The sequence below is a fragment of the Salvelinus namaycush genome, chromosome 5, assembly GCF_016432855.1.
Source record: "Salvelinus namaycush isolate Seneca chromosome 5, SaNama_1.0, whole genome shotgun sequence".
Classification (NCBI taxonomy): Eukaryota; Metazoa; Chordata; class Actinopteri; order Salmoniformes; family Salmonidae; genus Salvelinus; species Salvelinus namaycush.
In genome coordinates this window covers 27,762,060-27,780,665 of record NC_052311.1, presented here as the reverse complement: position 1 = coordinate 27,780,665, position 18,606 = coordinate 27,762,060, and positions in this window count along the sequence as shown.

Genomic DNA, 18,606 nt, shown 5'->3' with positions numbered 1-18,606 from the left:
TGCCATGGCCAACTTTTGAAAGTACTTTAGAGATTGTTGGAGCAGGGATGGGTCAGTGCCTTGTTTGTTTGCGGCCAAATTTGTTTTTGTATTTTCTGCCCCCCTCTTTTTCAAAGACTCAATAGTGAATTGAGTGCAAGGTGTGAGTAAGAATGCACACACTTCCACTGTCTAAGAGTGATCAAAGGCTCATTTAAGACATTTTAGTAAGTGAGCATGGTTTTACATGGTTTCAGGGCAGAACAGAGCACTCTGCAATCATTAATTAGTTATAAGAGGACTATGGTGGTGATAGTGGGCCGACTAAATGCCTGCCTAGAATAGGGGTCCTTCAGATCACTGCTAGCGTTCCTCTTGCTTTGGGTCAGGCTGTGGGTCTGCCCCCAAGCTGCCTGTCAACATGAACTGAGGAATGGGTCTGAGGAGGGGCACAGGGGAGGGGTAGTGGTGACTCCTGGGGCTGCCGCTGCCGGGAGGTACCCATGCCAGCCGTGCGTAAAGATGAATAAAGACGACACACTGGCAGGACCCCGTCACCCCGGCAACAAGATGTCACCATAAACAAGCTGCAGGACGTTGGCAGGCACTTCCTGGTTATATAATGGCGACCCATTTTTCCGAAAGGAAGATTATGGGCCCTGCTCAGGGGACATGGGCAAATTAAAATGGCAGGCGAAAAACGTAAAGTTATATAACCCTTCTTTTGTTGTCCTTGAACGAAGATCGGCTAAAAATACCACACACTCCCTGTATTTACCCCCCATGCACTGTCTGACGTCAACTGCCGTCATCTCTACTCCCCGTTTCACACAACAAATGGTGCTGTTAACCCTGTAGCACAGGTGTTAAGACTGTTTACATTGATCCAAGCAGTTACGTGTTCGTGAAAACATGCCCCTTACAGTACTCCAAGGTTATTGAATAGCCTGGCTTTGTCAGCTGCACCTGCCCCTTTCCATTCTCCTCTCTGAGGTGTGGAAGTGGAACCAAGTAAACAGGTCACCAGTCACATGTGGCCCTGACAAATATACAAAATGACAGGAAACAGACACTAAAACAAATACTGAAGTATAGTGACGCTATTGTGGGGCCATATGCTAATGGTGTTAAAATGGCTGAACAGGCAATACCACAGGTGCCATGTTCAACTACACATTTACTGTGTGAAAACCCCCCACAAAAAAAAACAATAAGACGACACCAGTACATTATTAAAGCTATTAATACTAATATGCACATTTTTTACATGTTAGTAATTTAGCAGATGCTCTTATCCAGAGCAACTTATAGTAGTGAGTTCATACATTTTCATACCGGTCCCTCGTGGGAATCGAACACACGCCGTTGGCTTTGCAAGCACAATGCTCTATCAACTAGGCTACCAACTGAGCAACACCTATGCTCAGTTGGGTTTGAATCTCGCGCTTGATTACCTGTCTTGTACGGGACAGTCAGTGTGTCCTTCAGTAGGCGCCGTCATTTTAGCTCCATGTTTCTCCCTCTTACAGTGAGTCCTACTATGACAGACAAAATGACCTCAGTAAGTATACTCTTAATAGTTATTAATATGTTGATTTTCTAAACGAGGTAGAAAACTGTCGGTCATCCTTTCGCTGACCATATCAAATGTACATGCCATTTGGCACTTGCTCACACTTAAAACCAAATGGAATACGTAGTAACTGCAAAACACCTTATGGAAACAATTTCGGCACGGCATATTATTTATTTTATTGCCGCACCTGCTAATGCATCAGAGCTTTAGCTTTTTGAAACATTTTCCTTGAATTATTTTTGTGGGACATTACATTAGAAAGCAAAATAAATATTTTTCAAAGGATTGCTTTACATTTTATTTGTGAAAGGTACTATATTGGTTTACTACCTGCGACCACATTGTTGCATTTTATGTATATACATGAGTTTGAATTTACTGAGAAACAACAATAAATATTTGTCAATATGTTGTTTCTGATTTCCATTCATGTGTTTATTGATATTTTATCATTGATAGATTTAGAAATACATGTTCTCTCTATTTGATTCATCTGATTGTGGATTGCTATCTGATCAGTGTAAAATCAAGAGGTATCAGATATTAGTTTCACAAAACAAGCATTTTGCTACACCCGCAATAACATCTTCTAAATATGTGTATGTGACCAATAAAATGTGATATTGAAATGAATCCCACACAAATAACAAACAGTCTCCCACAAAGAATAACCTCTTATCTCACAAAGATTTTTTTTTCTTGTCTCAAAACTCAAATGACCAAAAAATAGAAAGGTGAATGGCCTTGAAGAGTGCCGAAGTCTCTACCTATGTGTTTTAACTGTACACAGACTACATATATATCATACCTCCTCTTCACAGTTATATAGTAAGAATACACTCACTAAAATGCATAATTGAGAGCATTATACTGTAATTATTAAGTTCACCAAAGCACATCAGTAATATTGAAGCCGCATAACAAAATTAAACGAATCGCTGCATCCCCCAAAATAATTTTATACAAATGTTTAGTTCATTGTACTTTTTAAATGATTTTTAATTCAGATACATTTATTGATTAACTTGAATACTGATACAATGGGTGTATACGATACAGTAAAAATACATATGCAAGTATGAATACACCAGTTTTGAGTAATTGTGTATATATATATATATATATTTATTTATCTGAAATCAATTTGATATTATTATCCTTGAAACAGAATACAATCCAAGTTGTTATGTAAGTTTAGACAACTTCGGAAGAATGTGTAAAAATGTACGTCTGTACATGTACGTCTATACAGACACAACACCCCAATCGGCACTGTATTGTGGCTGCTGCTAGGTTTGAAAGGGTAAAAATACACAGCCATTGCTCACCAATGAATATCCAGTTTTATTTGCTAACAATCTATAAAAGTTTCCTGCGAGCAATGAGCCTGCGTTTAAACCAATTATTGCACAAAATGCTAGAAGCTGAAGAAACAGGAAAGAAAGAGCCTTATCCAGCACACAGATAAACTCATCTGGCCTTACTGTCAAAGAGAGCCCTAATGAGTTTTCATGAGACGACCAACACACAAGACAGAGACACTTTTCAACTTGTTTGCTTCTAGGCAACTCATTAGCCTTTTGGTTAAGGTACACACAAACATGGTTTTTAAAGAATGAAACAGAATCATCCCTAATGAATACGTTTTGTGACAGTAACTCTGATTCCACTTTAGAATAGTGTCCCTAATACCTATGGTAGTTAGGCAGGTGCAGTGTAGCACTAGCCTATTAGGTAAAGACATTTGAAAAGTAAGTGCATAGTATAGACAAGCTATGAAACAGACCTATTACAATGAGCAATGTAATAGGAAATGTTTATTATTCTAAACATGCATAGCTTTTGATTGGTGAGAGCTTTCTGTACATCACACAATGCATGCAGATGCAATGCAAAGATAAACGTCATCCAGCATTGTTTGAAAGTTTTATAGCTTATGTCAGACAATTTCTCTGAAAGACTGAAACATCAATAAAGACGCAATTAGTACGCACTTTGCCTTTGTTTCTTTGTTTGCATTTTATATTACCATCTGTCTGTGAGTTTTCTTTTAATTATTTCAATTGTTTTCTGTTTGTAAAAGTTTACGGGCGGCATCAAAAGAACGAGAAATTCATTAGCTATTTCAAGTTGGGATCTAATTGGGAGAAGTTTATTTTATTTCCAGTGAGGCACATTATTTCTTCAAGGGAAAAAGGCCATGAATGGATGACCCTTGAGTCATAATCCAATGACATTTAATGATATGAGAGAATCAACTAAGTCCGAGACTTGATCAAAACTGCCAGCCATGTCAGATGTTTCTCTCTGTGAGATTGAAATGTGAAACATCTCAGAGTTTTGTGAAATGAAAGCACACCATCTGTCTTTCGTACGTTCATCTGTAGAGGGGACATTAAACTCTCTCATCAGTGTTTCCCCCACAGTCATCATGACTCTTTACAGTGGCCCTCCAAGTAACAATGACACACATCTTCATTTCTTTATCAATCTTTTGTGTCATTCTCGGTTTAGATTCTTATCAGAGTGTTCATCGTTTTTTGCAAGTTCAAGCAGACACTCGTTAGCATCATAATCAAGGCACAGGGTATTATATCGGTCCGTTCAATTTATTTGGTGCTATTTCAATGATACCTGGGCAATATTCAATACATTACAATATAATATATTTTGGGAAAATTCAAAGTGTTGTAAGTGTTAAGTGTTATTCGTGAACATGGATGATAAACACAACAGTAATATCCTATATCTTTAGGTAAAACCTAGCACCTAACATCCAGTTTTTGGTGGCTAGGATGAAAAATGTGGACTTCTCTTTCGCTATTATATTTCAAGGTATTCATTCAGAAATGTTTCCTTAATACTCTTCATAGCCTACTGTAGCCATGTGTACACCATAGAGGAAACCGCAAATCCTCACCATGCATGAGTTTCCCTCTCCTTAGTAGCTATAGCCCTCGAAATCTAAAAGGAGTTACAGAAAGTTAGCTACCTTATCCTTTTCATTCTCAATTACAAAGAAAAGCGACTCTCACATGATTTCCCAAGTTAACCTATCTCGTGGGGAGAAAAAAGGGTAAAGAATTTGATAAGCTTTTCTAGTTTCATACTATGAAAGCTTTCAAGTACAAAGGCTCAAAGAGACTTTCATATGAAGCTGTCATATTTTACAAATACATAGTATTTAATGAAAGGAGGGACTTTTTGAAAGTGTGCCTCCATATTCCTATTTCCCAAGTAAGGTTGCTATGCTAACATTTTTGCTAGCATACATTGGCTATTGACGCACAGATACCAGTATTCACATTACAATTTTCTGAAGATGTATTTCAGTAAACCTCCACTCTAGGCTTTTTCCCCTTCCACTTTCATTTGAAAATTTTGAAATTATGATCAATCTCAAGACATAAGCGTGAATATGGAAATATTGTTTGATATCGTAATTCCACTGAAATGGCGTGCGAAAATGATTCAGTCTGCCCTTCGCAACGTATTGTAACTATCGCTGTCGCGAAGAGATACTTCTCTTTAAGGGTGAATGGAGCTTGTTGCTTGTGCAGAAGGTAGATACTGTACATCAGCAAATTGTTTTGAGTGAGGACTAACCGAGTAAGTTATCTAAACTGTGGGTGGGGTAAATGTTAAAAAATAACATACTGTATGGGTTCAGCTTTTGAGATTTATTTTGGGGGGAAAACATAGGATCCACGTATCTACAATTTAATACCCTCTCAGACTCTCAATTCCAAAAAGTCTATTACACAGACAACAGGAAAACAACATTCAGCATATAAACGCTCCATCTTCTTCCTGCTCTTTTAGCTGCTTAGCACCATGGCGACCATTTTGTAAGCATTCAACTGTATACACTCGGCTATCTATGGTCCTGCCTTTCTCCCTTTAAATAATGATCATCAACTATATTCGTAATAGCAAATACGTAGAAGTATTTCTATTATAGTATGTTTTTGAGGCATTCGCCCCGATATACGGGGGTAGAGTAGACTATGTAACGTATGTGCACAGTGGCACAAATGCCTCCCCGCAACGTTTCCATTTCCTGCTTAGAATGTTCCAGACGGTATTGAGTAATAGCCTGCCACATGGCTGTCACACAACCACACACACACACACCCCAACACACACCCACAACATGGGATGAGCTGATCTCCTCCTCTGAGTTGACTCAACCACCCGCTGCCACCACCGCCCCACCCCGACAACATACACACCAAACCACGGGATGTATAGACCAAGCTGTCCAGAGGTGACCTTGGGTTTGTTTACTTCAATGGAGATCAACTGAGCTGTGAAAGACTGGACCAAGGCCCTTCCCTAGCAGCTCATTTATCAACAGTTGTAGAATATTACCAAACTCTATGTGCCTACGGTAGGTCCGCTGTCAGGTTCTCTAGGTAAGTAGGGCCGTTGGTAGTGAGGTACCCACATTGTTCTTCCTCAGACAGCTGCTCCAAGCATAGATTTTGGAGCTATGGACAGATGTGTTGGAAATAAAACATTTTGGTAAACGTACTCTTACGTCCTTAACGGCTCCCAACCCTTTGAAAATGTGTAATTTACATATCCATGATCAATTAGTTATAGGTCTTCCAATTAGCCCCTATGTTTCAACATCCCCAGGATATTTTCTTGGAAATCAATACATTTTTTATACACTTTTTTCCATGGTAACAGTTGGACCAATGTATCATGAGAATAAGAGAATATCTGTGCCATCTATTTTTGTGTCTATTTTATGAAGCTGCCTCTGAAATATAAATATGCCTCTGGACGAAGTAGGTTAATATACAGAATACATTCACGATGCTACATTAAATATGTCTGCCTTGATAATTAACACGCTAGCTTTCAATGTATTGTGCAATCAGGACACGCCACCAACACTGCAATGCTACAACGAGACAGCCAACCGGCAGCCGGCGTCTTCACACCCATCTAGCCCTCTGAACCATCCAATGAAGCCAGGTTGTCACCAAGTAATATGGATGTTACGGCCCTCCCTCTGTCCATAGCAGCCTAGCCCAGACCAGTTGTATAGCCCTGGACATTCAGACACTAGTCAGAATACAACAGGTCCTCATAGAGACACTGACCACTGTCCCCAGACCTGCATTAACACCCAGAGAGGGTAACTCACCTCGGTGCTGCGGCCATCTACACTGCTACGGTCTGTGGCTACCAGAGCCAGTGTCGGTAATGTCCAGTGTGTCCAAGATGTGTGAGACCAGGATAAGGTGTCTGTGATGGACTAGAGGCCCAGTACTGGGTATTAGATGCTTAGAGAGAGCCCACCATTGCTCCCCTGACCACCTCGCTAACCACTAAAGAAAGCCAAAATCCCTTTCAGGTTGATAGTCTGACACTGGACTGTCCCATACATCTGAGCAGGCCAGCCCGGCACCGCATGGCACCGGCGGGGAACGCCATGGGAGTGGCGGCCGGGGCGGCTCTGGTGAGGTTTTTGGGGAAGGATTATGGATTGAGACGTACAACTGAGAGGCTAGAGTTACACTTTTCATTCCCACTTCGAGGGGGTCTTGGCTGCCTGGAAGCCAGTCAGATTTGTGGAGACTTTCTTTCCCCCCCAAAAAGTATCTTAATTTCACATTGGACTAGTCTGGGTTTATCTGATGATAATTGTTTTTGATATGGAAAATGCTTGAAAATTATTTGGCCAAATGTGATGGGAAATACCGGCAACAATTGTATTTTTCTTCTCCAAAGGAAGAATGAGAAGAAAAGGAGAATAAAGGAGAGAGAGAAAAGTCCTCATTCACCAAAAGACCAGAGTAAAGAGAGAGCAGTATGCCCCCTTCTGGCTCTTTTCTTCTCTCTCCTCTTTTCTACTTTTCCCCCCGGCGTCTGGAGATGTGAGGAAATATCTTTTGATCAGCTCTGACAGAGCCTGGGCTGCGTGAAGAGAAGCTAGCAGGACTATGCCAACCCATGCAAGGGAAAAAATGTCCCTAATATGAGAGTAATAAGCTAACGAGTGCTGGGTATCCGTCTGATAAACACTCTGGGCTACTGTTTGTGCCAGCACACTTTGTGCCCTTTGACGTGTGTCCCACTCTGACAGACTTTGGATTCTCTGCCAGGACAGTGCATTTCACCTGGCCCGTCCCATATGCTCTGCTGCTCGCAGTCATGCTGCAATAGGACGTAATACTATTGCAATAGGACTTCAGTGACACTGCGCAAAAAGGAAAATGTGTTACTATTATGATGAATTCTTTTAGATTCTGTCAAATCCTAACTTGATAGAGAACATTCTAAGATAGCCAAATCTTTTGTTTGACATTTCTCATACTACACATGTATGAGCAGATGAAGTAGAAGGACTTTTTGGACAATGTGATTGTGTCCCACCTATAGCCCACACAGACTCCACAGAGACCATTCCCACTACGACTGACTGGTCCCATTGTGAGAGTGGGTCTTTAGGCTGGTCAGATATTTCAAAGGACTTCTGTCTCCACAGGGTGGATTCAACTGCAGCTCTGTGGCACATGGAGGTACCTTTGAGAGCTCCTTATAGTGCTGCATCCCATTTCACCCCAAATAAACACATCAGCTCAAACAGGACGGGGGGACGGGGAGGGGGGTCGTGCAGCAGAGTAGCACCAGTGTTTTGGCTGGCTGGTGCCACCCTCTCCCCTACTCCAAGGCTTTCCCCAGGAGCTCTCTCCAAACTCAGCCAAGCCCACAGTGCTATAGGGCAGCCCATGCAGGCATGAACAGGTGCTCTCCTTCAAGAGGCTGCTGGGGCTCGGGCCAGGTCTGGGGCTGCTGGGGCTGGGAGTGCCAGTGCTGGTGAGGCCTGGGCAGCTAGGCCAGGCAGGCTTGGGATACGGTATGGGGCAGTGTGATGCGGTGGTGAGTCTCAGGCTCAGCGCTGGTAATTATGGCGGAGAGAAGCCGATTAGGTAGCGCTGAGCAGCCCAGCGAGGGGGACGGGCCCACACCCAGCAGGGAGGGGAGTCCTGCCACGGGAGGGACCAATCAAGTGTGAAGTAGAGTGCAGACCCTGGGCCCCGATTCAGTGGGAAAAGGCTTGGCCACTGGTTCAGAGCGCCGCAACTTTCACGGATTAGTAGAGACACTATTCTGGAGTCTGAAAGGGGAACACAGCACGGAGGCGGCATCAATACACACACACACACGCACGCACGCACGCACGCACGCACGCACGCACGCACGCACGCACGCACGCACGCACGCACGCACACACACACACACACACACACACACACACACACACACACACACACACACACACACACACACACAGAGAGACAGAGACACACACACAGACACACACAGAGACACACACACAGACACACACACATACAGAGACACACACACACACACAAAACCCTATCAAAACAGCTGGGAGGAGGGCTGCAGTCGTCGCGATGTCCCCATGGCAACAGCATTTCACCCATTTGGGTCCAAATGAAGACACTTTGGGCAGGAATTGGGATATTTATTCCCCCAGTTTAATGGAACTGTTTTAACAACTCCTCTCCCTCTCTTGGAGAAAGTGCTTCCTCTTCACTGAGTAAATTAGTTCCATTTGGAGACGTGGGGAGGATCCGACAAGCATCTTGTCATTTGGTGAATTGCTGGATACCTACACTCTGAATTACTTATTTAAGAAATCTCTGAGACAGAATTTAACACCTTGGAAAAGCATTAGTACTTCCTTTGGTGTGTTATAGTATTCAATTGAGACAAATTACTCACTTTCCAAGAGCTTTTCTCAGAATTTCCATGAGGAAAAATATTATGTAGGTAAGATTTTAGGTATGATTTACTAAAGTAAGCACTGTTCCTAATGTTCAATGATGCCGACAGGTAATGTAATTTAGGAGAATCTGCAGACAATGAGACAATGCTCTATTCCTTGCCCTTACTGTTGAATAATTCTATTTCCTATAAATTGGGAAAATGCTACAGAACTGAATGTTTGTTTGTAACAATATAGCCAGTTGATAATGGGTAGAGTGAGCATTCAGACAAATAGCTTTTCATCAAAATACTATAACCATGAAACCACGTCTACAGCTCTGGGCCTAAATCTGGTTAGATTAAAGAGTAAGTTAAATGGATATTGGTGTGAAATAGTCCCTTTTTAGGAGCTGACATTTTTTGTATCGAATTGACAAAATAATACGAAACCACACAAATGATACGTTACCATTTAGCATGCTATAAATCTAGTCGTTTTTTCTATAGATGGGCAGGACAGAACTGCAGCGTCAGGGAAGCTCAGGGGAGGGGGTGTGTGTCTCTTTGTTAACAACAGATGGTGAGGGATGTTTAATATTAACGAAGTCTCGAGGTTCTGCTCACCTGAGTTAGAATATCTCATGATAAGCTGTAGACCACACTATTTACCAAGAGAGTTTTCATCTATATTTTTCGTAGCTGTCTATTTACCACACAAACCGATGCTGGCATTACAGTAAGACCACACTCAAGAAGCTGTAAAAATGCTCACCAAGAGGCGGCGCTCCTAGTGGCCGGTGATTTTAATGCAGGAAAACTGAAATTACCTCATTTCTACCAGCATGTCACCTGTGCAACTAGAGGTGAAAAAACTTAAGGTAACCTTTATTTCACACGCAGAGACTCATACAAAGCTCTCCCTCGCTCTCCATTTGACAAATCTGACCATAACTCTATCCTCCTGATTTCAGCTTACAAGCAAAAATACTCATGAATTGAATTGGATACTAAACTACAGGACCGTATTCCTAGCACAGACTGGAATATGTTCCGGGATTCATCCAATGGCATTGAGGAATTTATCACATCAGTCACTGGCTTCATTAATAAGTGCATTGACGACATCGTCCCCACACTGACCATATGAACATATCCCAACCAGAAGCCATGAATTACAGGCAACATCCGCACTGAGCTGAAGGCTAGAGCTGCTGCTTTCAAGGAGCGGGAATCTAATCCGGACACTTATAAGAAATCCCGCTGCGCCCTCCGATGAACCAACAAACATACAAAAAGTCAATACAGGACCAGGATCGAATCCTACTACACTGGCTCTGATGCTCGTCAGATGTGGCAGGCCTTGCAAACTATCACGGATTACAAAGGGAAACCCAGCCGTGAGCTGTCCAGTGACGCAAGCCTGCCAGATGAGCTAAATACCTTCTATGCTCGCTTCGAGGAAAGCAACACTGAACCATGCATGAGAGCACCAGCTGTTCCGGAAAGACTGTGTGATCACGCTCTCCGTCGCCGATGTGAGTAAGACCTTTAAATAGGTTAACATTCAGGATGCGTACTCAGGATGCGCTGACCAACCTCTCCCTGACCCAGTCTGTAATACCTACATGTTTGAAGCAGACCACCATAGTCCCTGTGCCCAAGAAGGCCAAGGTAACCTTTCTAAATTACTATTTCCCCTTAGCACTCACATCCCAGACCCACTGGATCCACTCCAATTCACATACCGCCCCAACAGATCCACAGATGACGACATCTCTATTGCACTCCACACTGCCCTTTTCCACCAGGACAAAATAAACACCTATGTGGGAATGCTACTTATTGACTATAGCTCAGGTTTAAACACCATAGTGCCCTCCAAGCTCATTGCTAAGCTAAGGACCCTGGCATTAAACACCTCCCTCTGCAACTGGACCCTGGACTTCCTAACGGGCCGCCCCCAGGTGATAAGGGTAGACAAAAACACATCAGCCATGCTCATCCTAAACACGGGCGCCCCTCAGGGGTACGCCCCCATCCACACCGAGTCTGGGACCAAAAGGCTCCTGAAAAGCTTCTACCCCCAAGCCATAAGACCGCTGAACAGTCAATCAAATGGCTACCTGGACTATTTGCGCTGACTCACGTTTTTTTGCACTGACATTCTTGCACTAGCACACTCACTGGACTCTACCCACACACTCACACATACAGTGCATTCTGAAAGTATTCAGACCCCTTACCTTTTTGTTACGTTACAATCTTATTCTAAAATTGACACCAGTCTCAATGCCAACAGTGAAGAGGCAACTCTGAGATGCTGGCCTTCTAGGCAGAGTGCAAAGAAAAAGCCATATCTCAGACTGGCCAATAAAAAGAAAATATTAAGATGGGCAAAAGAACACAGACACTGGACAGAGGAACTCTGCCTAGAAGGCCAGCATCCCGGAGTCGCCTCATCACTGTTGATGTTGAGACTGGTGTTTTGCGGGTACTATTTAATGAACCTGCCAGTTGAGGACTTGTGAGGCGTCTATTTCTCAAACTAGACACTCTAATGTACTTGTCCTCTTCCTCAGTTGTGCACCGGGACCTCCCACTTCTCTTTCCATTCTGGTTAGAGCCAGTTTGCACTGTTCTGTGAAGGGAGTAGTACACAGCGTTGTATGAGATCTTCAGTTTCTTGGCAATTTCTCTCATGGAATAGCTTTCATTTCTCAGAACAAGAATAGACTGACAAGTTTCAGAAGAAAGTTCTTTGTTTCTGGCCATTTTGAGCCTGCAATCAAATCCACAAATGCTGATGCTCCAGATACTCAACTAGTCTAAAGAAGGCCAGTTTTATTGCTTATTTAATCAGGACAACAGTTTTCAGCTGAGCTATAAGCATAATTGCAAAAGGGTTTTTTAATGATCAATTAGCCTTTTAAAATGATAAACTTGGATTAGCTAACACAATGTGCCATTAGAACACAGGAGTGATGGTTGCTGATAATGGGCCTCAGGGACACCTATGTAGATATTCCATTAAAAAATCAGCCGTTTCCAGCTTCAATAGTCATTTACAACATTAACAATGTCTACACTGTATTTCTGATCAATTTGATGTTATTTTAATGGACAAAAGGTGTGCTTTTCTTTCAAAAACAAGGACATTTCTAAGTGATCCCAAACTTTTGAACGGTAGTGTAGCCTCATTATTGTTATCTTATTGTGTTACTATTTCTTTTTTTTCTTCTTATTTGCTAATTATTAATATTAAATGTTTTCTTACTTTTTAACTCTGCATTGTTGGGAAAGGGCTCATAAGTAAGCGTTTCACAGTAAAGTCTACACCTGTTGTATTCGGCCCATGTAATAAATGCAGTTTTATTTAATTTGCTACCATGCCTTAGCGTGTTTCCCGTAGCGTGTTACTACGAACATATTGAAATCTGATATAATTTAGATCACAGGCAGATATTTCATAACCACACACTGTTTTTGTTGTTTTTCTTTGTTTAGAGACGGGACATCCTTGAAGCTCCATTTTTTTGTTTTGTATGAATGTTTTACCTAGTGAATCTTGCAGTTTTGTTCTCATTTTGGACAGAAAGTAAACAAGTAAACGATGACGGTAATGTCATTTTTTCCAGAGGCGGGGCGGAGAGACTCAGGTTCTATTCTATTCTGTTGAATCCTCCCCAGACAGCCTGGGTGTGTGATTTAGCATTCTTTGAGATGAGGAGTTGCCTGCATCCAGGTACCTACCCTGTCTCCCATCTCTCCCCTCGCTCTGGGTCCTATCATCCAGTGGAGCTCTCTCTCTCTCTCTCTCTCTCTCTCTCTCTCTCTCTCTCTCTCTCTCTCTCTCTCTCTCTCTCTCTCTCTCTCTCTCTCTCTCTCTCTCTCTCTCTCCCCCATTCTCTCTTTCTCTGCCTCGCTCTCTCTCTCTCTCTCTCGCTCTGTGCATCGCTCATCACGTTTGGACTTTGAAGTCACAGCTTGCTCTTCCTCTTTTTTTGTCTCTGTGGTGCTTTGATGCACTTACGTTCTGTGAATAGTTCCTGTAATGCCGAGATCCTGTTGGCTTACTCTCCCTTCTCTGGTAGTGTAGAAACACTCTCTTGCCTTTGAAACAACGTCCATAAATTACAATTTGCCAAGTGTCATTTTCCTTGTTTACAGCCATTTTGGGCTCCCTGTCTCCCATGTTCCTCTCTTGTGTTTCACGTTTAATTGCACCAATAATGTTGGCGGGCCTAACCAACACGGCACATGCAGCTCGTTGCTGGTAAAGGGGTACGGAAACTATAAAAATATTTTCCAGGCTTTGCGAGTTTTATGTGTGTAATTTGTGTGGATATATCCCACTGTGTTACCACCAACTATGAGAACAGAATGAAATTGTGCTGTAGCCTGTGACACAGTAGAGAGAGGGAGACAGAAAGAATGAGCGAGAGAGACAGGGGAGGTGTGAGAGAACGAGAGAGAGTGAGGGAGACTAACATCTGTACAGGAAATCAGCCCTAAGTGATCCTAAAGAGCCTGTGTTTTCTCTTTCCTACACAAACAGCTTAATTTATTGCATGTCTGCTGAACTCAACAGCCCTTTAGTATCCCACAATTATTTCCCATATGCTTCATATATGACCACAGAGGGAGAGAGTAGGAGAGAGATGGGAAAACAGATCTTCTAGGCTGGTAAAGGGAATGTGTACAAGGCCCTTAACACACATACTAAGTAAGCAAATTGTAATACTATCTTTATTTCTTAAGCGTCTTTCTTCCTCTTCCATAGATGTATATATGGGTAATTCCCCGCTCACTGTGGGTCTATCTGTGGGTTGGCTATCAAATATTAAACATTCTCATTCACATTGTTTGCTATCATAAGGATCAGCTCTATCAGAAGTCCTTGATAGTACATAGAAAACATATCTCTCCCTGGCTACGTCTCACACTGAGCTCCCTGTGAACGCTCGGCACGGACTCCACCTCCCTCCACTTCTCCTGCAGGACCGGTTTGTTCTTTTCAGAACCAATGTGCTGTGATGAGCCTGGCCGGGTGCGCTGTGGAGAGTCGTGGGAGGTAAGAAATGAGAGGGATTTGAGTCAGTCTACTCCTTCTGGGCCACAGAGGTCAAGCTAGAGGTGGAACAGAGAAGGTGTTGACCTGTACCTGTGCCCTCATAGCGACCTATTAGGGGTCAAGGGGTCTGTATGTGTGCCAACTGTGCTGATGTGAGACATTGTCGCAGGCGTCTGATTCACGGGGCCTTGACCTTCGGTAGCACCAGGGGGATATGGACAGGGAGCCCCCCGCTGCTGTGATGCTGATGTGGAGTGTGTGTGTGTGAGTGAGGTGGGGTTGGGGTGTTGTAGGCAGGAGGGGCGCAAGGGGAGTGGGGTTCCAAGAGAGCCGATCGATCCCACAGCTGCAGGTGGCCAGGCAGGAGAACAGCCCTCGGCACTGCTGAACCTGCTCTGACTACCAAACACACAGTAGCACACACACAGAGGAGTGCACACACAGAGGAGCTCACACACAAATAAGGGCATTTCCATGTAAAAGGACGCATGAGTACCAGCGCGAAGTTCGTAGGTGCATATCAAATTCAGTGTCAGATGAAAGTTAAGAGTCTATATTTTGGGGAAATGAAGGCATAGATACATTTTTCAACCATTTTCCATCTTAAAAATGTGGCATAAGTAAAGGCTAAACAGATGGAAAAGGGGTCTTAGAAAATATCCACCCGAAAAAAGTCTTCAAAGGTATCAGAAATACACAGAGTGTACAAAACATTAGGAACACCTTCCTAATATTGCGTTGCTTCCCCTTTTGCTCTTAGAACAGCCTCAATTCATTGGGGCATGGACTCTACTAGGTGGCGAAAGTGTTCCACAGGGATGCTGGCCCATGTTGACTCCAACAATTCCCACAGTTGTGTCAAGTGGGCTGGATGTCCTTTGGGTGTTTGGACCATTCTTGATACACACGGGAAACTGTTGAGCATGAAAAACCCAGCAGCGTTGCAGTTCTTGACACACTCAAACCGGTGCACCTGGCATCTTCTACCATACCCCGTTCAAAGTCTTGCCCATTCCCCATCTGAATGGCACACATGGGTCTGTCTATAAATAACGGGGCCAATGTGTGACATGAGGGTCAACATATCAAAATGGTTTGATATACATTTAAATATGATTTTCTTGCATCTTGACATGTGTAGTTAGAGGAATAAACGTCTAAGTAGGCACAATGAGACCATAACTCTACCTAGCAACAACAAAACATCTACATATCATTCAGAATGTCACAGAATGTCACAAGAAACATGGACACCGCATGTTCCTTTTTCATGCCTAGTTGCCAGGTCAACTTCTCTATCATGTATAGCTATGCTAAACATTCCTGAAGAATTAAAAATATAAACAACAGCATTTCAATATGTTTTAATAGATTATACAATAATATAATACAATACGAAATACAATGGGTTCTGTCAACAAAATCATTGACAATAATAATAACAAATAATGAAATCATTATTATCAGTAAACTCTTCAAGCATTGTGTGTGTGTGTGTGTGTGTGTGTGTGTGTGTGTGTGTGTGTGTGTGTGTGTGTGTGTGTGTGATGAGAGTCTGTATCTGAAAGCTATCCTCTCCTAGCCTCTCCTTGAAAGTGCATTGTAGCCTGAGGGGTGGAACCTTCATTCCTCTCCCCCAATGTGTTTTGAGAGGGAGGTGAGGAATAGGGGAAACAAGGGGAGAATCTCAATTGCATTTCCTTGATTCCTCATGTCCTCTCGCTTCGCCTCTTTCTCAAAACCCATTGGATAAGAAGGTGAGAGGGGAAGGACCGCTGACCTTCTCATCCAATGGGTTTTAAGAAGGAGACGAGGAGGGAGCATACGACGAATCAAGGAAATGCCATTGATATTCTCCCAAGGATGGTGGAAGCAAATATTTGACAACTATGAAAGCCCCAATGCAGTTTTTGTAGTTTTATGTTTAAATCATCATAAAAAGATAATAAAAAAAAAAGGTAAATCAAGTTTTTAACTGCACTGCCCCTTTAACATTTTTAGACAGTGCCAGACTGACTGACTGACTGCGCTACCAAAATACCTATGGCCTGTCCAGAAACAACCCCTACTGCCCAGAGTCTAGATACTAGTGGAGATCTGAGAGGGATTGATGGGTGGTGACATGGTGAGGGCTCCACCTTACCCCCTGAAAGGCTTGGTAGAATTTTGGCTGTTTGGCTTACACCTGTCCAATCCTCTTAGATCTGCACATTTGTGGCCTGCTGGAGGTCATTTTGCAGGGCTCTGGCAGTGCACCTCCTTGCACAAAGGCGGAGGTAGCGGTCCTGCTGCTGGGTTGTTGCCCTCCTACGGCCTCCTCCACGTCTCCTGATGTACTGGCCTGTCTCCTGGTAGCGCCTCCATGCTCTGGACACTACGCTGACAGATACAGCAAACCTTTTTGCCACAGCTCGCATTGATGTGCCATCCTGGATGAGCTGCACTACCTGAGCCACTTGTGTGGGTTGTAGACTCCGTCTCATGCTACCACTAGAGTGAAAGCACCGCCAGCATTCAAAAGTGACCAAAACATCAGCCAGGAAGCATAGGAACTGAGAAGTGGTGTGTGGTCACCACCTGCAGAACCATTCCTTTTTTGGGGGTGTCTTACTAATTGCCTATAATTTCCACCTTTTGTCTATTCCATTTGCACAACAGCATGTGAAATGTATTGTCAATCAGTGTTGCTTCCTAAGTGGACAGTTTGATTTCACAGAAGTGTGATTGACTTGGAGTTACATTGTGTTGTTTAAGTGTTCCCTTTATTTTTTTGAGCAGTGTATAAAAAAGTATAAAATAATAGCCAATCAGCGTTGAGCTAAACTGCGTGAGCTCAACTGCAAATGTTCCTGGCGCTCCCCAAAAAGGTTTCAAGGGAATCCAATTATGGATTTGGCTTCACTCCAATCACATCACATCGAGAGCAATACGTCATTGACAGAAACAACTTAAATTGTTGCATCTCGTTGTGTTGTTGTTCTCAGGTGGCTAGCTAGCTAGCTAAAATAGGCCATTTCCTAAATTAGACATGGATGGAGATAGGGATTTGGACTTGGTTTTACTTAATTCTCTGTACTGGCCAATGATTACAGCGATTCTGATCCAACCAAAAACTCATACATTGTGCCCCTGGCCTGAGAGGATGGAAGTTCAATATATAGCTAGATGTAGAAGGCTAATGTTAACTGAAAGGAAGTTAGGTTAGCGAGCAAGCATTTTAGCCAGGTAGCATAGGACAACAAAAAATAAAAGCTTGTACTATATGAGTCATAGACCGTTTCATCAACATGAAAGAGAGGAGGATGGCATTGGCATTTTTATACAATAAGTGTGAGTCAACATGTCTTTCTACTTGCATAAACAAACACACACACACACACACACAAACACACACACACACACACAAACACACACACACACGCACACGCACACGCACACGCACACACACACACACATTCAGGTTTTGCTCGCCTGAGGTAGAGTATCTCATGATAAGCTGTAGACCACACTATTTACCAAGAGAGTTTTCATCTGTATTTTTCGTAGCTGTCTATATACCACCACAAACCGATGCTGGCACTAAGACCACACTCAATGAGCTGCATACGGCCATAAGCAAACAGGAAAACGCTCATCCAGAGGCGGCGCTCCTAGTGGCCGGGGACTTTAATGCAGGGAAACTCAAATCCGTTTTACCTAATTTCTTCCAGCATGTTAAATGTGCAACCAGAGGGAAAAACATCTAGACCACCTTTACTCCACACAAAGAGACACGTACAAAGCTCTCCCTCGCCCTCCATTTGGAAAATCAGACAATAATTATATCCTCCCGATTCCTGCTTACAAGCAAAAACTAAAGCAGGAAGCACCAGTGACTTGGTCAATAAGAAAGTGGTCAGATTAAGCAGATGCTAAGCTACAGGACTGTTTTGCTAGCACAGTGACGTACATACCCCAACCAGAAGCCATGGATTACAGGCAACATCCACACTGAGCTATAGGGTAGAGCTGCCGCTTTCAAGGAGTGGGACTTCTAAACCGGAAGCTTATAAAAAATCCTCTATGCTCTCCGTTTAACCATCAAACAGGCAAAGCATCAATACAGGACTAAGATTGAATCGTACTACACCGGCTTTGACGCTCATCGGATGTGGCAGGGCTTGCAAACTATTATAGACAAGGGAAAAACAGGCGCGAGCTGCCCAGTGACACGAGCCCACCAGACAAG